The following is a 22,880-nucleotide window of genomic DNA, read 5'->3' on the forward strand; positions in this document are numbered from 1 at the left end:
CCACAAGTGCATCTGTGAACACCTGACTCCTCTGTGTACTGTTCCATGCAAACAGCCATGAGTCAGTAGTTGCGGAGAGACCATATAACTCAACAATACATGGTACACTTTGTTTGCAGATAGTCCTAGGTGCAACCACTGGCCAGATTAGGAAAAGCTTGCTTTCAAGTAGAGAGTGCCTAAACTGGGAGAAAGCATCTTCCACTAAAAACTCTTTTTTTAAGATTACGCACTCCCAACATTTGTAGTCTAGAAACATTCCATTGAGTAATTAAATCCAAAGCAATGAACATTTTTTTTCAGTACTGTAGACAATGGTAATCATGCAAACATACCTGGGGAATTAATTATTTCTTCCTGCCACCCTAAATTCGAGCAACATTATCTTTTGAATGCAGAGCATTACAGTACTCCTTTGTGAAATCTGTCTGAGCTTATGCTTTTCTCACAGTCTTGTAACAAGTTTAACAACTGAAAACGGAACGAGATTTGACTGGTGTAGCTTTCTCATAATGGAATCTCTGGCTGGAACAAGACCGGCTACTGAATGTCCATCTGTTGTGTGGCTCCTAATGACTGTTGCCCTGTGACAAGCCATGATGTGCAGAAATGTATGGCTAAAGGCCATGGCAGGTTTCCTGCCTGTATAACTAGTCGAGTTAAACCTGGATTCATCAGTATCCAGCATTATGGAGATAAGCTCAGAGTTTCTAGTCCAAGTGGATTATTCCAGAGTAATGAAGATTGATTGCCTCTCTTAAAAAATAGATTAAGATACTTAGGATTTACTTTATCCAGGATCTGCTGAATTTGACCAGCTTCATTACTGTGTTAAGAAGGTCAAAACATAACACATAGAGTACAACAAAGGGGAAGTTAGAAACATAATAACTACTCAATAATATTATTAGCAGATCTTCTTTCCTTCCTTCCTTCCTTCCTTCCTTCCTTCCTTCCTTCCTTCCTTTCTTCCTTCCTTCTTTCTTTCTTTATCTTTAAATAAGAAAGCAGTGGAGATACTAGCATCAAGCTCAGAGATTTGAAAAAGCTTTAAAATCCTTTTTGTTAAAAACAGCTCAGTGCATTCTGCTTTTTATTGGTAATTCTTTATCACTGATGTATCGAGCATTAACTGTACATCTACTGCAATTTATCTGTCTGTTTACTAATACTATATGTGGTTTCTTTTTTACCTGCCTGATATTTTTTTTGAAATGATTAATTAAAAAAGAATGCCGCCATTTTCTTTACTGTTTGATTTCAATTTTTTTATTCCTTTTGCAATTTTGGTGCACTGCAGCAACATTTCTCTGACATTTTAAAGGAACACATGTTTCACAAATGTCAAGAGCTGACTCTTTAAATTGCTTTTTCTGCTGGTTGAACACCTTTTCAAGGAACATTGTTGCTTGTTATTTGAATATGCATGTATATATACATGTCCATACCTTAATTATATATTTCGCCCATAGAGATCCACAGAGGGGAATCGAGGGATACTGTACCAGTCTACGGCCATAGTAAACTGAAATTGAAAGTGTATAGTGTCAGAATGCAAACTCCACCTCTGGTTTATTTGCATGCAACACTGGGGAAAGCTTGCATTCTCACATCACCATGACCGACCGTGGTGTCCTTTGAGTGCCGTTATGATTAGCAGTGGACACCTCTTGTCATTTGAATGTTAGGGTGTTTTAGGCAATGGTTTTTTTGAAGTAAAGAGCAATGAGCACTTTTTAAAAAAATATACAGTTTTGTATACAATGTTTTGTTCTTACTTTCTTTTTCATAGAGTAAGGTCAAAGGGTTTTAAAACAAGACATACTGCCCCTTTCATTAAAGACAACAATGTAGGTTGGAATTTTCAAAAATGTTTCATGGTCTTCTTAGATTGTGGTATATTGTGGTATGCTTACTGAACAGACGGTGTTTAAGACATTTGCCATGCAGGCTGTATAACAGCATGGTATTCAACAGATACTGTTTTTCCATTGCTGCAATTCATTGGAAAAAAATAACCGCACTGGTTTAGATTATTCCAAGTGGACAAAAATGAAAAATAGATACAGCAGTACTAATGCCTGTGTGGATTATGAATTCGTCAAGGACGCAATTTCCCATTATTATTATTATTATTATTATTGCAAGCCAGAAAACAAACCCTAACTTTGAATTTCAGTCTGGAAATGTAGGTTGGTAGCACTCGTACAGTTAATGCCCTTAGCAACCATTTCATTCCCACTTGGCACAGGAGTGTTGAACAGATAAATGCATTTTGTTGACAGACTTTATATGGATTTAATGATGCAGGATAAGAGATAAAAGCAAAGGCTCATAGGTGTTATTTCTGCTTGGTTTTTCAAAATGACCATGTTCCAACTTGCTAAACAAAAACAAAAATACATGTACTAGTACTCTCTTTGCTTTTGTGTGTGTGTTTGTGTGTGTGTGTGTGAGAGAGAGAAGGGGGGGTGACTGAATTAGATAATAGAAAACTGTTTGACTGAATAATTAAGAAACTGTTCATTCTTTTTCCTCTGGAAGTCAACTAAGTTCGGTTTCTAGATGATACATTGATTGGGAGAAATATAGTTTGAGTTGGGAAAGATTAACAGAGAAAGTAAGAAAAAAGTAAAACATCAAGAGGATCTCCAGAACAGAAAAGAGGTGACAGAAAAATAAAACAGGGAATAATGAAGAAGAAATATTTGGGATTGTTTCCTGCCTTGCTTTATTTTAAAATTGTTTGCCTTTACTTTACACCCCACCCCAGTGACGTGCGGTGAGCTTTACGGCTGGTGAGGCTGGTGACGTCATCAGCGTGAGCCGCGGTCCCCTTCATGTTGACTCAGGAAGGAGGGGAATGGGACCACGTCAGCCTCCCTCCTGCGCACGTCCCATTCCCCGCCTTCCTAAGTCAACATGAAGGGGACCACGGAGCGTGCTCCGCGGGACAGCGGCTCACGCTCCGCGGGACAGCGGCTCACGCTCCACGGTCCCCTTCATGTTGACTTAGGAAGGTGGGGAATGGGATGTGCGCAGGAGGGAGGCTGAGGCTAGAGGAGCCTCCTGCACACGTGGTCCCATTCCCCTCCTTCCTGACTCCTGAGTCAACATGAAGGGGACCACGGAGCACTCCCATTCCCGACCACGTGTGCAGAAGGCTCCTCAGCACCTTTTCCCTTTTCCCTTTTTTTTAAATTTTCATGATGAGAGCGGTGCGGCTCTGCCTCCCCTGCCTCCCCTGACCGCACGTCCCTGCCCCACCCTGAAGAATTTCTTACTGGGGAAAAACATACTGATTCAAAATGTTGAGTTGTAACATTGCTTTCCAGAGACAGCAAGTGGGATGGTCTTACATTTAATCTTGACATCTCTGGGATCAGGTACTGAACGTTAGGAATGGCTCCAGAAAGAAAGAGACGACCTGCCTGGCAGGGGTTTCTCCCTATTTTCCAACCCTCCCCTCTGTTTATCACTCCTTTCCTGACATCAAGCAAATTGTCTTCTACGTTGTCTTCTCCTCACTGCTCCTGTGATTACTTGTCTCTGGTCCTTTCGTTTCATCCCCTTTCTAACATGATGATAATCAGCAGGGCTGCTGTGAGCCTACATTTCTTTCATGCAGATGGATTGGAAGAATCAAGCACTCCATGACTCATCCTTGCTCTGGGTCAGTTTTTCCCCCTTACCAAAAGAGAAAATGAAAGGTAAACTTATAGACAGGAAAGTTGGCGGTTCTTGAAGGCAATTTCTTCTGTTGCTCTCAGATAGAAGTGATGCAGGAGAAATGGGATGGGATAGGATGGGATGGGATGGGATGGGATGGGATGGAATAGAATAGAATAGAATAGAATAGAATAGAATAGAATAGAATAGAATAGAATAGAATAGAATAATTCTTTATTGACCAAGTGTGATTGGACACACAAGGAACCTGTCTCCAGTGAATAAACTCTCAATGTACACACAATCACTGTTGAATAGTGGTTTGTATGTTCTACATTTGAGCCAGATTTAGAGTCTGCCTATAAAAGATGCTTTGTGGTTAAGAAATCAGAACAAGTCTCAATATCCAATCCACACGCTCTTAGCTAGCTTTCTTCTTTTGCAGAGAATCCCTATATAAATAACATCTGTAATACAAAATAAGAACTTTTTTAATCTCTAGAAAAACAGTGATAGTTTGGAATAATCTTTCGTTCCTGCATCTCCCCCTCCCCCCCAATGGCTGCAAACTGACTACAGGTGCTGATTCTAGGTGTTTCAGAATGTGATAAAGCTTTGGGCCAGACCAGCATCACTCAAGAAGTTTAATTTAGCTATCACAAAAGCACAGAGAGGAAGGTCTGTCACAAATTAATGCATACAATTGTGAGAACTAATTCCTCAGAGTTAACCTAACGATGAAGGGTGATATTTGATGCTTCAGAGAATGACAGGTGGGAATTGTGATGGGAATAACAGGAACCAAATTGCTCAGGAATATCAGTGTAAAGTCCTGATTCTCAAAAAAAAAAGAAGACAAATTTACTGCAGAGGAAGATTAGGAAAGGGAAAGTAAAATAAAAATAATAAACCCTTGGTATGTATCTAGGGTGCTAATTACATTGGGCAAAACTATGCCTGTACAATTCTTCCACTGCCCCTTCGAAAGTATTTTGCAGAAGTGGGAAAGCTGCAGGAAGAGATAAGCCAAATTATCAAGGGACCGGAGAAACTCCCACATGAGGAAAAGTACTAATCCTCAGGGCTTTTCAACTTAGAATAAAGAGAAGGAGGACATGAGAGAAATATGACAAATTAGGCATGGTGCGGAGCAATTAAAATAATATGTGGTGAACTCAGAGTCGTCCAATGAACTGAGTAATCAGAGGTACAGCTTCATCCAGCACATAAATGAACTGTGGAATTCACTTATATAAAACAAAGTGACAGCCACTGATTTAGGTCATTTTGGAAATCAATCGCACACATTCTTGGAATATATCACTGGCTGCTAATGAGTTCCAATATCAGGGAGCCTGAGGCTTCTCAATCAGTTCCTGAAGGGGAGAAAAAAAAGCAACAGGATTTATGGTCGTAGCTCCATCTCATTGACAGAGTTTTCATTGGCCAGTGGATCTCCAGAGGGACAGTGGCATTTGTACATTGCAAGAGATAGAATTCTGTTTTAATCTAATAGGACTGTTTATACAGGGGGCCACTTTGAAGTTTAATTAGCCTGAGTTCCTTTGTTACACTTAGTTCTATCTGAAATGATTGGTTTCTTTGTGAAATGCTATTTGCCTCACTGGATCCAATCTTTTTTCCCCCTTCTTTGGTCAATAAGGGCACACCATGGCCAGGATTCATCTGTATGTATTACTCAAACTCTCATTAGCATGACTTTTAACTGGGTGAATTGGGGCATCATTTGAACCAAGATATTTCAAATGGCCTAACTTAGAGAATATGCCCCAGTCTGGGACTCAACCTCAACGAGGGAATGAATATTTCTGTAGCTGTTTCATTACCACCGGCTGCTGCTAGGCTGCTGTTGCTGCAGTCACAGGATCTTCATTTTCAATGTTCTGTGACAATTTCCCAGCCAGTCTTGCAATCCCTTATTCCTCCCTCATCCACTTGCCTGTCTTCTGGAAAGTGAAGGTAAGGAAGGAGGGAGGAAAATTTCCGATGCTCTGGATAGTTTCCCATGAGGAAACTCAATGGGGAGGTCAGCAGGAAGTTGGAAGTTGTTCTTGCTCCAACTGCTTTTTTTTGCCTACCCATGTTCATTCTGTTCCTTCGTTTAGGTAAGTTACTATCTCTGAAATGACCCAACAAGGCATGGGTTGTCTCCTCGTCTCTCTCTCTCTTCTTTAGTGTGAACGGCTTCAACTATTATTACATCCTACAATATGCAATCTCTTGAAAAATGACTGCCTGCTCCCTGGCTTACACTAAATCTTTTTCTTCCAACCATTGACAAGTCCTTAAATTTTTTGACTGAAAACAAATCCTATTGAGTATAATGGAACATTGCAAAGGTCCACTGATTTTCAGCCAGTGGTTTGAGCCACAATCCTATACAATTTCCTTAAAAAGAGCCTCAATAAAGTCAGTGGAACTTAGGTCTGAATAAATAGGTAGAAGATTACACAGTAAGACCAGGACCTCTTTTAAAAGATGAGACAGCTGGTTTCCCTTTTTAAAAAAAAACTGCAAATAGAATTTCAAAACGACCTATTCCAGCTTATTTGGAGTTCCACCAGTGGGTTGCCAGAACATCCTCAAAAATTCTTTTGATATGGGCAGCTCTGCAGACTCCTTTCCTGAGGGCAAAACAGGAGGGAGAGAGAGAGAGAGAGAAGTGGAAACAGAACCCTCAGGGCCAGAATTGGCAATAGAGATTATCCTGCAGCCTACAGCATGCAGGCAGCTGTGCTGGAAATCGTTTCTGTTTGACAGCCATATCCACTTGCTTCATCAGATTTTAATGTTATATTTCTGCAGGAAAATCAACCTTCATTGAAGATTTGTATTACAAAATATATACACAATCAAATGGCCTATCACCTTCCTTCCTTCCTCCCTTCTTTCTTTCCTTCCTTCTTTCCTTCCTTTCTTCCTTCCTTCCCTCCCTCCTTCCTTCTTTCCCTCCCTCCCTGCCTTCTGACTGACTCAGACAAACTACAAATTGTTTAACGATTGTTAATTCTGACATAAAAATACACCTCTGCTCTTCTGGGAAGAATTATAAACATAAACTGCTTTCCTAGTAATAAATTACCCAGTAATTTCTTTTCTCCTACAAATATAGATACCTATAATGACATTTACCTGTATTGTGAAATGCACACAGCTCTTTTAGAATGGAGTCTGCCATCATTCATTTATTTGTGTAATGCTGGAGATCTTTGCTGTTGTTGTCGGGTGTTATGTTGTGGTAAATATAGGCAGTTAGTATAAAACATATATTTAGATTAGTTTTAAAAGCTTGTCTTAAACTTGTGGTGAAGAAAGATTATGAGAAACCATACTGTTCTTTTGAGAAACAAAATCCACTGATCCTTTCTGAAATATAATATTGGTCTCACTTAATTTTTCTCTTTTCTGGTGGGCTGAGGAACCAACATTGGTCCAATCATCCAAGAAATCAAGTCAATTGTCTCGGGTGACACAATGCAAATATGCTTATCACTCCAGCTTCATCTCATTCAACCCTGTTTCTGTTAGATATTAGCATATATCGTAGGAAGTCTCCTCTCTGGTCCGCTGCTACAGCGGGAAACAGGTATCACTCTGATTGGTCGAGAGGCATACCTGAGTCCTATAAAAGGGGAACCCTCCGGCCACAGAGCAAGCTGGATCACTACTACTACTAATAAAGAGCTGTTAAGTCACTTCGTGTCCGCAGTCTGTTCTCTCGTTGCCCAGATCTAACATTGGCGACGAGGATGGGATCGAGAGACAGATAGGACGAAGAACGCTACTTCAGAATCCCCGGATTCGATCCAGCCAGGAATTCGGCAGAAATTCCAGCAGCCATCTGAGGACACCGCAGCGCGGCAAATTCAAACGAGGGAAAATGGCGATGCACACTCCTCCAGCTCCATTCGACCCAATCGCTGATCATTGGGAATCATACATGCTCAGGTTCGAGTGTTTTCTCGAAGCAAACGAATATACAGGAATACCGGACTCTCGAAAGAAAAATATATTCCTGAGCTACTGCGGCCGAGAAGTTTTCAAGATGGCCAGGGACCTCTCTGAACCAACCCCCATTCAGGCGGTATCATGGACGGCGCTGCAACAGACGCTGCAAACCCATTACGCGCCAAAACCTTCCCGCCACGTTTGTCGCCAAGCATTCAACACGAGGAACCAGAAGGCGGGAGAATCTATCAACCAGTACGTTGCAGCTCTACGAAAAGCAGCCACACATTGTGGATTCAGAGACCTGGACGAGCAAATTCTGGATCGACTCATATGCGGGCTGAGAGACATTTCCCTACAGAAACGGCTGTTGGCCAAAACCAATTTAAGCCTGCAGATTGCACTTGATGAGGCAAGAGCTTCAGAATCAGCAGAAAGATCAGCGGAAACCATACAACGCGGGCTCAACACAAGCCAGCCAGCGCCAAGACACACCAGAGTCCACTACGAGGACACAATTCCAGACTTCGAGGATCCCGAGTTCGAGGAAAGTCACCTGATGCGGAGCAGTCACGTGAGACCTGGGGGGAGACCCGGATTCCGTTTGCCGCCCTGCGCAAGCTGCGGAGGGAATCACCCCCGGTCTACCTGTAGGTTCAGGAACGTTGTTTGTTCGCACTGCAACAAACTTGGGCACATCGCACGAGTGTGCCGGAGCGAAGTCCCTGCCTCACGGCAGCCACCCATGTACCGCCAACAGAAGCCCAACCCAGGGGCTTGGCGAAATCAAAAAGGGCGCCCAGAGAGAAATCCACAAGTGTTTACCCAGAGAGAAAATTCCCAAAGAGCTGAGCGAGCGTATTCCCAGAGAGATTACACGCAAAGAGCTGAGAGAGCGTTCTATCAAGACGCTCAACGAGAGTATCTTCAGGATACAGATGCTGAGATAGAGTTGACCCAGAGAGAGGAATTGCGAACGTATCTCACCACAATAAGTCAGGTCCGCACCAAGCGGCCTAAAAAGCTGAAAGTCACAGTCCTTTTGGAGGGCTCACCTTGCGAGCTAGAAGTTCACACAGGAACGTCCCTGACGATCATTTCATGGGCATCCATGAAACAGGCTATCCCTAGCCTCAAAAAGAGCCAACTACGTGTTCCAGACATCCCGCTTCGAGACTACCAGGGGAACCAAGTCCCCATCGTGGGCCAAGGCACATTCCAGATCCGTTTCAAGGACATCATAGCCCAGCTGCCCGTGACCGTCGCCAGCGCACCGTTACAGAACCTTCTTGGACTAGATTGGGTTGAAGCATTGGGGTTAGAAGTCACCGGAATCAACGCCGTGGAAAACAGCAGCGCTGAGCAGATATTTAAGGAGTTCGAGGATGTGTTCAGCCCCGGTCTTGGTAAGTATGTGGGTAAACCAATCTCATTTAATCTAGACCCCAAAGTGGCGCCAATCCGACTTAAGCCGAGACGAGTGCCTTTTGCACTCCGCCCAAAAATAGATAAGGAGATAGATAAGTTAGTGGAGCAAGGAATCCTTGAGCCGGTGGATCACGCGCGCTGGGAAACTCCAATTGTGACCCCCGTCAAGCCAGACGGGTCAGTCCGCATCTGCGCGGACTATAAATGCACAATTAATGTCGCACTACAACAAAGCGCATATCCTGTGCCAGTAGTACAGCACTTATTGCACTCGTTGGGGCCAGGAAAGATATTTGCTAAATTAGACATGGCACAAGCTTACCAGCAGTTGCCCGTAGATAGCGCCACAGCGGAGGCCCAAACCATAGTGACGCATAGAGGAGCATTCAAATGCAACCGGCTACAATTCGGTGTGAGCATTGCTCCAGGTTTGTTCCAGAGCGTCATGGAACGACTTTTGCAAGGGATACCGGGAGTCGTCCCCTATTTCGACGACATCTTAGTGTCCGCTGCAAACGAGGAGCAGTTAAATAAAAGAGTCAGAACTGTTTTGGCCAGAATCAGAGAGAAGGGTCTCCGCCTTAAAAAGGAAAAATGCCAAATTAACGTGCCTAGCGTAGAATTCCTGGGTTATAGAATCAGTGGTCAGGGAATACACCCCACTTCAAAGAAGATTAAGGCGATCCAGGACGCCCCCACACCACGAAATCAGACTGAGTTGCAGGCCTTCCTCGGACTACTTAACTTCTACAGAGTTTTTCTGAGACAGAAGGCGACCGTTGCTGAGCCACTACATCGACTTCTCCAGAGGGACGCACCATGGAGATGGGGACGATCCGAAGCAGCAGCTTTTGCCGCGGTAAAGCGCCTGCTCACCACTGACTCGCTGTTAGTCCAATACAGCCAGACACTACCGCTGGTATTGACCTGCGACGCATCACCCTTTGGAGTTGGCGCAGTCCTTAGCCACAGGATGCCAGACGGAAAAGAAGCACCCATTGCTTTCTACTCTAGGACTCTTTCATCGGCCAAGAGGAACTACAACCAGATGGACAGGGAAGCGTTAGCTGCTGTAGCTGGAGTAAAACGTTTCCATGAATACCTCTACGGCCGCGATTTTGAACTAATCACAGATCACAAACCGCTGTTGGGACTTTTGGCGGGAAACCGCCCCACTCCGGTCTCCCTTTCTCCACGCATGACCAGGTGGACTGTTTTCCTGGCTGCGTACTCCTACAAGTTAATTCATCGACCAGGCTCCAGTCTAGGACACGCAGACGCACTCAGCCGTTGCCCACTACCGGACCTTTTGCCAGACCCCACTCCCGAAGTACCGGTGCTGCTCATTGACTGTTTGGACTCTGGACCGGTTTCTTCCTGCGACGTTGCAAGGTTCTCCTCTAAAGACAATTTAATAAAGCAAGTTCAAACATGGGTTTGGAGGGGGTGGCTGAAGGGAAACGTGGGCCCGGAATTCAAAGTGTTTTGGTCGAAACGGGACAAACTCTCAGTGTTACAAGGTTGTTTATTGTGGGGGGATCGAGTTGTTATTCCGTATGCGTTACATAGAAATGTGTTAAATGCATTACATGTTGGGCACCCGGGGATCGTTAGGATGAAGGCGTTAGCGAGAAGTTACGTTTGGTGGCCAAATATGGATAAAGAGATAGAGGAGTGGGTAGCCACTTGCGATCCATGCCAAGAATCGAGACCAGCACCCCTGGAAGCACCCGCCACAGAATGGGAAAAGCCTAAAGCACCCTAGTCGAGAATACACATCGACTTCGCGGGACCAGTTCAAGGTCAGACGTTCCTTATAGTTGTGGATGCATACTCCAAATGGCTAGAAGTAGTCCTAATGACTTCAACCACGGCAGAGGCAGTCATTAAGGTTCTACGGCGACTTTTCGCCACTCATGGCCTGCCCGACCTCCTGGTCTCCAATAACGGGCCCCAGTTCACGGCCATGCAATTCGAAACATTTTTAGCAGGTCAGAGAATTCGGCATGCCCTCGTCGCGCCATTCCATCCGGCATCAAACGGACAGGCGGAGAGAATGGTGCGTTCTGCAAAAGAGGCCCTCGCTAGGATGGGTCCAGGTGATTGGCAAACACGCATTGATCATTACCTATTAATCCAACACATTACCCCCAGCGCAACGATGGGTAGGAGCCCCGCTGAGCTACTCATGGGCCGCCGTCTACGGTCTCACCTGGACCGTCTTCACCCAAATTACTCTGCCACAGCATCCCCAGACTCCACAAGCAAAATTCAGAGCTTTAGCATAGGGGATTCAGTATACGCCCACAACTATGCAGGGGGGACATTGTGGATGCCGGCAAGGGTCATTGGCATCACGGGTCCACGATCGTATCTGTTAGAACTGGAAGATGGGCGGAACTGGAAAAGGCACATCGATCAACTTCGGGGTCGCCTGGCACACTCAGACCTACGAACCGAGGACGAGAGCTACATACCAACGCAAGGTCAGCCACTCGAGAGCCCCAACACAGAAAACTACGACGCCTGCGAGCCCAGGACAGAACAAGAGGCCGAGCACGAAACGGAACAACTCCCAAGCAACGTAAGCGAGCAAACCCCCGAACGCCCAAACAACGAAAACATGAAAACCCCCGAACCCGAAACAGAGAAAGCAACCGATCCTGCAACTACTTCTGACCAACCCGAACTGCGACGCTCCACCCGAGTAAGGCAAACGCCAACATACCTTAAGGACTACATAACTAACCGCAATGTTCCGTCTAAGAGGGGAGGGGTGTTAGATATTAGCATATATCGTAGGAAGTCTCCTCTCTGGTCCGCTGCTACAGCGGGAAACAGGTATCACTCTGATTGGTCGAGAGGCGTACCTGAGTCCTATAAAAGGGGAACCCTCCGGCCACAGAGCAAGCTGGATCACTACTACTACTAATAAAGAGCTGTTAAGTCACTTCGTGTCCGCAGTCTGTTCTCTCGTTGCCCAGATCTAACAGTTTCTGCTTCTTTTTCACATGGCGGTTCATCTTACAAACTGAGACCCAAACTGAGACATATTTTGTCACAAAATCCTATATGATCTGACCAACTTCCCTGGAATATTTCTTACTCACAAGGGGATGCTCTTGTCCTATTTATGCTATTGTCAGCCACCTGAATGTATCCCAAAAATCTAGCCTTCTCCACTCATCATTTCAGGGGTGGGATTCAAAAGTTTTTATTACCAGTTCTGTGGGCATGGCAGGAGAAAGATACTGTAAAATCTCCATTCCTTCCCCACTCCAGGGGAAGGTTACTGCAAAATCTCCATTTCCTCCAGCTGGGGCTCGGGAGGCAGAGAATAGATGGGGGCGGGGCCAGTCAGAAATGATATTTACTGGTTTTCCAAATTACTTAAGATTTCCGCTAACAGTTCTCCAAAACCGGTCAGAACCTGCTGAATACCACCTCTACATCATTTCAATTGGGAATTCTGGGAACTATAATTCCAACCAATCTGAAGAGCCCTATGTTTTGGGAGGCTGCCATAAGAAAAATATATAATTGAGGTGGGCTCAAAACATATCTGGCAAATGTATGTTAAAAGCTGGGGGGGATCCCAAAGAGAACAGAATAGATCCATTGACTTGTATTAAAGGTACAAGCTAAAAAGCCTATAAGCAGATACAGCACATTAGATTCTATCCTGTGATACGTAGCATCTTATAATACGTATTAGTTTGTCATAGTGCAAAAAAAAAAATCCAACAGTGTCCTGTTCTAAGTTGAGCAAATGCACTGGAACCAATTATGTACAGATATTTAATGCTGACTCTCCACTTTGGGCAAATACAAAAGAAGGTAAAATACCCAATTGAGAAATTACAGGCGCACTTCAGGAGAAATACAAGGAGAGTTAGTTGTGTCTCCTGCCTAGGGCATGGCATAAGCAGCACAGAGACCAATCCAGAGTTACAACATCAGAAACACAAGAATGGACTAAAAAACCATCAACTGACAGAGTGCACGCTCAGCAAAACTAGGTTAGGCATTGTGAGAAACACAAGAGTACATAGTCCTCAACTTATGACCACAATTGAGCCCAAAAGTTATGTCACTAAGCAAGACAGTTGTTAAGTCAGTTTTGTCCCATATTATGACCATTCTTGCCACAGTTGTTATGTGAATCACTGCAGCTGTTAAGTTGCTAACATGGTTGTTAAGTGAATCTGGCTTCCCCATTGACTTCCCTTATCAGAAGATCGCCAAAGGTGATCACATGACCTTGGGACATTGCGACCGTCATAAATATGAACCAGCTGCCAAACGTCTGAATTTGGATCACATCAGCATGGGGATGTTATAATAGTTGTAAGGATGAAAAACAATCATAAGTCATTTTTTTCCAGTGCCATTGTAACTTTGAACAGTCACTCAACGGATGGTTGTAAGTCAAGAACTACCTGTCGTACAGGAATCATACACCAGAGTCCCATGGTCCCAGAGCAAAACAAGAAGAAAGAATAGAGTAATGTAGGTCTAATAGAGGGGAGTGGTTTCCAATGGAGAGGCAGTTTCTGAGCCTGCCTCTAAATAGGGGCTCCGTTAGCAACATGGTTCCACATGCTTTTTGAGTGGCTGAGTAGATTGCATTTGATCCTCCTCACATCTTGGGGTTCAATGTCCTGCCAGGATCTGGCTCCTCCTAGGGGTGGGCTTCAAAAGTTCCAGCAATGGGTTTGCTGCTCCATTGCTGGCCATGGTGGGTGTGGCCTAGTTGGCCTCCTGCACCATGGGGGGGGGTATTTTGCCCTTCCCAGGCTGTGGAGACTTTCCTTGAGCTCCGGGAGGGCAAAAACTGCTTCCCCCAGGCTCTGGAGGCTGTTAACTGTCCCGTTTCCTGACTTCCGGAATTTCCGGTAGGCCCATTTTTCGCCATCTCCAAATTTTCTCATGGGCCCTGCCCTTACCTTGCATGGTGAACAGGCTGCGTGGAGACTCCTGGGAGGGGCGTGGTAGAAGAGGTGGGAGGGGAGGGGTGGGAGAGGTAGAGCCATCGAGGGGTGGCATTTGGGGGTTCACCAAACTGGGCAAACTCCTAGCTAGATGATCACCCAAACCCGTGCGAACCCCCAGCAGCCCACTCCTGTCTCCTTCGCATCTGAACCTCCCCTTGCCTATTCTTGATTATTTTCTGCCTGGTCAGTTTCAGGTCATGAATTGTCTGCTGGCTGCCAAGGTTGACAACTTGGCAGCCAGCAGGCTCCTTAGCCTCTGACTCTAAGGAGTCAGAGAAAACCATAACCAGCACTGTTCCTCGTTGCAATGGATGAGGACACGTCCAAATGATTCAGCATTTTGTTTGTTTGTTGATCTTCTCATATGCCCCTCAGCCACAAGACTAAAAATGCTGTATTCAAATCAGTCTCTCAAGTGCAGTGCTATTGACGTCAATGAGGCTACACAGTTGTGTGTTATTTGGGAATATTGGTCTTTTATGAACAGCGTCATTATCTAGGAATCAAAGAGATGTCTAATATTGAGGGAATCTGCCGTTAATGCTTAAGATAAAGCTGCCGAATTCTCAGGCCTTGGGACGTCACTGAAAAAAATCCATTCATTTTATACAATCAGATATTTATTGAAATAGGTTAGTACTGAGCCGTATTATTTTAAAAATAAAATATTGCCACCTGCATCTACAACTGCTACATATACAGTATATATTACATAAAATCGTTCCTCCTTTCTTCCCTTCCTCCCTCCCTTCGTCCCTCCCTTCCTTCTTTCCTTCCTTTCTCCCTCCCTCCCTCCCTCCCTCCCTCCCTCCCTCCCTTCTAAATATAATTTCTGGAGCAAAATATTGTATGCAATTGATGCAAGGCAATTAACCTGTAAGCAGAAAATAATGTTTTTAATTTAGGAATCATCCCTGCCTTCAGATGTAAATTACTGTAAAGACACTGTGCCAGCAATGGAGCAACAGCTCTACAAGTGACTGGTAAACCCTAAGTGGTGGGATTTGGGGAGAAGAAGTTTTTGTCTCTAGATATTGTTAACTGGAGATATGAGAACTAAGACCCTTAGGGGCTCTCTGGTGCCCCAAAGCCCAGGGAGACCTGGAATCTGTAATGTAAAGTTGGAAAACATTAAAAAGCTACAGGCAGAACATTGAGATGGGATGGCTTATTCAGCTGAGTACTTCTACATTCTCCGTCCCTCTATGTCTTAGTTGTGGTGTTGTGCTTTGCTTTGCTTTTCATTCAATTTACAGATTCATGCAGGGATTCTCAAATTTTGTGGTGCCGTGACTGTACTTCTGTATTTAGTGGAGCTGAACTTGAAAAATATATATGCAACTTGTGAAGATGCAAGAAGAGGTGGTACATTAACTATATTCACTTTTTTCTCATGCTCAGCTTCATTTGAAAAAAGAGAAAACCTTAAGGTTTGTTGGCTAAATCTGCAAGATTTGTTTCCACACATCTTTTTGATGGTTTTGTGCTCTCAGCAGGCAGCTTTATCTTACAAATAATACCCTGAGGACATTTTTCAGTGACAAAAACACTTGTGAAACCCAAAGGTATGCAACTTTCATCCTGCTCTGTTGACTTAGACTTCCCTTTATCAGCACTGCCATAAGCACTACTATTAAAGATGAATGGGCATCTTTGGCTTTCCTCTTATATCATCCCCTAAACCCATCTCATTTCTAAAAGTTTAGCAGTCTAAAATAATATACCTTGGTGTCTGCAGCTGGGTACCCGAGAGGATACCAAAACAGGTGTAAAATGTGCAAGCTAAAAGGAAGAAAATACTTCAGAGATTCCAGAAAAACAGCTGCAAAGCAGGGACATAATCTGAAAGGCCCGTCACACTGTCTGGACAAACTGCCTGTGACCTTCCTCTAATTCTCTTGCAACTGTCCAAGGGATCAAACTCACAATGCAAGAATCCCTAAATTAATGATTACCAGTTTTGGCCTAAGCTTTATTGTCTTGGTATAGCTAATCTATTTCTCCCAAGTTCTTACTTTGCTGCTTTCATTAAAATAATGCTTCATTTTACCATTACTCTTTGTTACTCTGCTGTTTGCTCCCCAAACCACTTGGACCCAAAAACTTTAGCTTAAAAAAGGGAAAAAGAAACATTCATCTTCTCTTCTCATCTCCCCTCCCCCAAACAGGACTTTCCCCAAGATGGCCTGGCAAGTGGCAGGTGATTTCCCCCCCCCCTCTTTCATCCATAAATAGCTGGATTGGCCCCCAAAGCTTGATATTTGAGGTTTTTCTCCCTAGATTTGAATGGGGGCAACTAAGGATCACCTAAGAAAATGCACCTTGGGAAGAAAGGGATCTTGAAGATCATAATTCTTGATAAGGAAAAGTTGGGTCTTCTTTCATCTTTTCCCTTCAGCTGTTCATTTTTTGAAAACAAGCCTTGGTTTTAATTGCACTTTTAAAACTGTCCTGCTTTTATTTATATTTCAATTAACTAACTGATTGCTGACCTATCAAAAAATAAAATAAAATTTATCAAAGTTTTCAAATGAAGAAGCAGCATCTTCCTAAATCAAGCAGAATTATTATTGGCCCTGATTAGAACTCTTTCACCTAGCAGAAACAGCCATATCTATAATCCAGACTGGATACTAGAGACTTGGAAGAGTAGTTATCCCAGAATCGGTTCCAATACATTTGTTTTTGTGTCGGTGTCAGGCACACCACTTCCTGAAGACCCCAATGAAGCCTTGCAGCTGAGTATGCCTGTATGCATTCCTGCTGACTGCAGCCTTCAACATGATTAGCTCTGTTACTCTTTTTTTTTTTGCACTGCTAATTCTCTTGTTGTCAGGGTTCCAAGTAACACCCCGAGCGAAATTAGACACCAAGGCTCAAAATCCCTCAAAATTCCATTTTATTAGAGATGTCATATTGGCACATCTGGGGAAAACCGAATCTGAAAGCTTCCAGGTTTTCCCCACCCAAATAAAAGTCCAAGTCCCTGCCCAGCACCCACATGTCTGTCACATGGCCCAATCAGGCACCGTCCCAACTGGAGATGCCTCCCATTCATATCCTTCCATGTGCAGGGCAAGACGTCTTTGAATCTCTGAGAAATGAATGTTATTATGACTATACTGTATATCTCCCATACTGCATATAATCCCACCTCCCATTTTCCCACAGCATTGAATGCGGCAGGCCTGAAGGCCCAATGCAGAAGATGGCTTCCAGGCCTGAAACTTTTATGGTAACCCAAATGTAGCATTATGAATAAAAAGAATTAGTATCCTGCTTGAGACAACAGAGGGGATTGGTCTCCCTCCCTCCCTCTCTCTCAGTACCAAATAAATGATTCATTGGAATTAATATTGATAGCATCAATGTTCCCAATTAGGCTGTTAATCATCATTCTTCATATAGTGAGATAGTGAACATGTAAACAAGATGTCCCTCAGGACTGGGGAAATGGTGTCAGTCTGTCCATGCCAACATTCCTAAAACCACAGCAATATGGATGTGAACATACACATCTGTGTATTCATTGCTGTCAGAAAAAGCCATACAGTCTTCTTGTTTTTTTCAAATGGAACTGAATCGATGAGTTTTCTATTCAAATGCTCAGAATCTGCTCAGGGTTTTTATTATGCTAGGGCCCTCCTCATGAAAACTTAGGGAAGATAGAGAGGAAATTATTTTATTTTTGTCCACATCAGTGGTCCATATACTTGTCTGCACTCCAGGGTTTAAAGGAAGAGATTGCCAGCCTTACCTGAAGATGATGGAGAGGGAATTGACAAATGATTTTGCTCTAGGATTGGCAAGCCTTCCTCATATTCAAGGGACTGTTTATACTATGCATGATACCAGCTACATTCTTCACCGCTACCATAACCAGTCTAAGTTCTTTTCTTTTTGGAAGATTGAAAAGAAGACAGTGGAAATTAGAAGTATGGCTATTGCGGAGATGGACATTCTGGATTGTGGACCATATATAATCCCTATTACCATTTTTGCAGCCTGCAGAACATCTCAGAAACCCAAGTTTCTTTTGCATTTTTTAAGGGGATAAGGATCTTTAAAGTATGCATTGAAAGCATTCACACAAATCAGCTATTATGCCTATTTTAACTGATTTCTACAGCTGGATAGATGATGGCTGACTACAGCTCTGCATGGTCTCTGTTACATTACAAATTGTTGTTACGAAAAACAATTAGATATATTTTCCCCTTAATCTCATTCTGCCTGATCTGATTAAAACTGTATTTTTATCACAAAACTGGATTCATTAAATGGGCAGATGATAGATATATTGAAGATAATAATAAACAAACAATGCCAAACCATGTTTCTAATTACGTCAGTCTTCCTGCCAGAATAATTAGGATTGTTCCCAAATTGAATCAGATACAGTCTTGTAGAGTTTGTTAAAATCTGAGTCCTTATACTGAATCTGCATCAGTTTTTACTCTAATATTAACTGTTGGGTGGGGGGAAGAGACTTAATGAAAGTGCAGTATTAATACTTGGCATTAACTTTAATAATTGGAGAAATAATTAGTTGGCAAAAGTATAAACAGGTAATGTAATCTAATGAAAAATGTGTAGCTTTTTATGATGAAATTGGGAGGGGGATGTAAGTCTCTAGAGGCTAGCTGATTCATTGAGAAGAAAAGAAGTGGAACTGGAAGTATCAGTTGTCTCTAAAGGTAGTTGTAGGATGAAGTCAGCAGCTGTGTGGGTGACAATTAAGGGGCATTCAGTATAAGTTAATCTGAGCTTTTTCTTGAACAATGCAAAAGAATTACAGTCATTTTCTTGTCATTTATCTGTATACAGTGGTATGGATGGTAATGAAATTTAAGAAAGTGAAAGGTGGAAGAAACTCAGCTTGAGAAACTCAACTGAATCATCATCTACCCGAATTTTTGTTGTTCCATTGTTAAGTCATGTTCAATTCTTCATGGTCCCATGTTTAGCCTTTTGGTACTGTCCATGGTACTGTTCTTGTCAAGGATACTGGAGTCATAATCGTTTCCTTCTCCAGTGCACCACATTATGTCATAACTCTCCTCTATGACCTGTCCATCTTGGCTTAGCTCTTAGCTTCTTTAAGCTGCACAAGCCCCTTGCTATGACAAGGCAGTGATCCATGAAGGGGATCTACCCTAATACTATCTGCATAAAATCAATACATGTACCTGTAGGTGGCCATCATATCTTTGGACTATACCAAGTGACTATATCTAAGGTAGTGGCCCAGCATGGGAGAGCGGGACGTGTGAGTGGCAGGTACACATATGTGCACAGCTCCTTTGGGGCAAGTAGCAGGCACGCACTCCCTTGACACATGCAAATGGAGTTTCGTGCGTGAGCGGAGGGCACCACTTGGCAAACAGAGGACGCTTGAGTGGAGGGCACTTGTGCTCATGCACAAAGCTCTACTCGCGTGAGCAGAAAGTGCTTACGCATTAAACTCCATTGGCGCGAATGGAGATTTGCATGCAAGCACAAGCGCCCTCTACTCAAATGTCTTCTGCGAATGGAGCTTCATGAATTAGCGTGAATGAAGCTTCTCATGCAAGCACAAAGCCTTTGAAACAGGCCACAGGCCAGTAGTGGGCTGCACCTAGGGGTTGGGGACCCCTCATCTAGGAGATAGGGGAGGTATATCTTTGTTTTGAATTATACAATGCATTTGCTCTTGTAACATTTCTTCATTTTTATATGCAAATCAAACCATAGTTATATGCTTTCAGAAAGTCTGTCCAATAATTTGCAGCTCAAACTGTCCAAAACAAACTAATAGTACATACAAATACACATTATATTAGAGACAACATTTGTGCAAAATTATGTAACTTAGAAAAATGCAAATATTAAGAGAAATGTGCACAATATTATGTATGAATCTTCATTTGAACTACTTTAAAAATTGCAAATTGATGCAGAACTAAAACAGAACAAACTTGGATAATGAGAAACTGAATAAAATTATTCCTGACAGATTCATCCTCCCTTTGGGCTTGTTCTTATCTTTAGCATTCCTAACTAACTTTGTCCCATTTCAGTGGGGATTCCAAAATCATACTTACCTATAACTGACACAATCTATTTGCCATGATTTTTAACTATGCAAGAACATGATCCAGTCATTGGTTTAATGGTTTTACCCCCAGATTTGGGACTTTTACAGCCCATTTAATATGTCAGAACCTATGTTACAAAGTTTATTAAGAATGTCAACATACATTTCTTTAACATAAATCACACTTACACACAGCCTGGTTTCTCTTAAGTGGCTTCCTTTTTTCATAGTTCCTCAAGAGACTTAAACTAATCAAAGTTGCTTGTTGTTCTAGCCCCCCTATAGAAAATATGTTCTAAGGACATCTCCAAAAATCTCTAAAATAGATTTGAATTTGTTCCATGGTTAGATCTTTGCTTAGAAAAACTCAAACTTGAAATCTATTAAATAAAAATAGATGAAAGAATTACTTCACCACAAATTGACTGATGGGAAATCTCATAAATATCATTATATGCCTTATTAATATTATTATTACCAACGTAAGCAACGTTTACAGATAAGTTTAAGACAGGGGTGTCAAACTTGATTTTATTGAGGGCTGCATCAGGGCTGTGTTTGACCTTGGTGGGGGGGCAGGGGGTGTGTGGCCAGTGTGGGCATGGCTAGCTCGACATCACTCATGTTGGGGGTGCCTGTGGTGGCCCAAGCACTCTGCCAGAAAAAAATGGACTCCCAAGCTGTTTTTGGCTGCAACGCAATGGTGGATTTCTACCAGTTTGGCCGAACCGGTAGTGGTTTGGCAGCCTGGGTCGCTGGAACCAACAGTGACCCAGGCCTGCCATACCCCCGAACTGGTTCTCCAGGTGGCGCATCTTATTTTTCACTTCTGTGCATGCGCAGAATCATTTTTATTGTATTGCGCATGCACGCACGAAGCATGCATGAATGAACTTGGCAGTAGAGCCTGCCGGAACCCACCCCTGCTACAACGGCTTCCTGAAACCCTCTGCCAGTGAAAACAGAGCTTGGCAGGGCTGCCTGTGGCCCTTGCAAGCTCCATTTTCGGCTGCAGCAGCCTCCTGCAACCCTCTGTCAGCAAAAACGGAGCTCGGGAGGGGCACCTGTGGCCCTCACGATCTCCATTTTTGCTGGCAGAGGCATTGTGGGCCACCCGATTCTTTGCTGTTTCCAGGGCAGCCCTGTGGCTAGATCTAAGCACCCCATGGGCCAGATCCAGCCCCCGGGCCTTGAGTTTGACAACCCTGGTTTAAGATATGACAACATTCCTCATTCTTCTTTCTCTTTCTCTCTCAATTTCATTTTTAGCAGTCTTCAGACATCTACTAGGTACATCTATTGTGCCATTTCTTTCCGACAATGTTGCCAAATCTTCATAGATGACTTCTCTATATTAATAATCAATTTTTTGAAGGACTTAACAAATTCACAGAAAATTTCTGCCATTAATGTATGGGTCCCAAAGGTTACGATTATTCAAAAATATGTTACAGGTAGTCCTCGACGTATGACCACAATTAAGCCCAAATTTTCCGTTGCTAAGCAAGTCAGTTGTTAAGTAATTTTTGCCCCATTTTGTCAGAGTTGTTGAGTGAATGCTGCAGTTGTTAAATGAATCATGTGATCATTAAGCAAATTTGGCTTCCCCCATTGACTTTGTTTATTGGAAGACAGCTAGGAGGTTATAAATGAGGATCACACGATCCTAGGACAGTGGAACTGTCATAAATCCATGTCAGTTGCTAAGCACCAGAATTTTGATCACATGACCATGGGGACGCTGCAACAAAAAACAGTCATAAGTCACTTTTTCAGTGCCATCGTAACTTCAAATGGTCACTAAATGAATAATTTTAAGTCAAGGACTACCTGTAGACATCTGCATATCCATCTGGTACAAATTTCACTCTTCTATTTTAGAATTCTGGTATCCCCAACTTAGAAAATCAAGATTGCTCCTAGGTCAATACATATTGCTTCTACGTCTATACATTTATGATTATAGCAGCCTGGGGCAGTTATTTGTGGCAGACATAAGAGAGGTGGCCTTATTTAGATTCAGCTGAGTTACTTCAAGTTCTGTACAGTGCAACGTTTCAGTGACCGGAATACAAAAGCTACACAATTTTGAGTGACCTTACCTTATCTTTTCTTCCAAATGTCATAGACATAAACTGTGCCAATAATTAGAAGCTGAAAAGGAGAAAAAAGTTTCCCAGGGAAGTGAAATGCACCAACTGCTTCTCGGATCTGTTGTTTGCACTATTTTCTAATTAAGTGGACAGAGAGGGCCTATGCATTTTGAAACCCATCACAATAAAATGCAATTTAATTTTATGGCACTGTTACAAAAATCTGCAGATTCACCCGTGTCATCTGCCCAGATTGGACCAGCTGAGAATACATCCTCTCCACTGGCTCAGCAATTAATTGCAGCAGCGGCAACCAGTAGACAGAATATGCCTTCTGAAAGTACTTTAGCCAAAGAGGCCTACCCAATGTTGTGACAAGTGGGAGGAAGATTTAATCAGGAGATGGTCAATAAAATCTAACAAAGTCATGCCACTGGAAGATTTGGGGAGAGAGCAATTCCCCTCCCTTTGTATGGCCTCCCATTTCAGATCTCCCGTGAGGATTTAAGGAGCTGAAGGGAGTGGCTGCCATAGTAAGATTGGTTGCAGTGAATATTCTCAGCAAGGTTCAGCGGCTTCGCTTTGGAGCCATTTTTTTTTAAAAATTGCCACAATGACTTTTTTGTCCCTTGGGAGAACAAGAGTATTGAG

The sequence above is a fragment of the Natrix helvetica genome (assembly GCF_964273705.1).
Source record: "Natrix helvetica genome assembly, chromosome: 2".
Taxonomy (NCBI): domain Eukaryota; kingdom Metazoa; phylum Chordata; class Lepidosauria; order Squamata; family Natricidae; genus Natrix; species Natrix helvetica.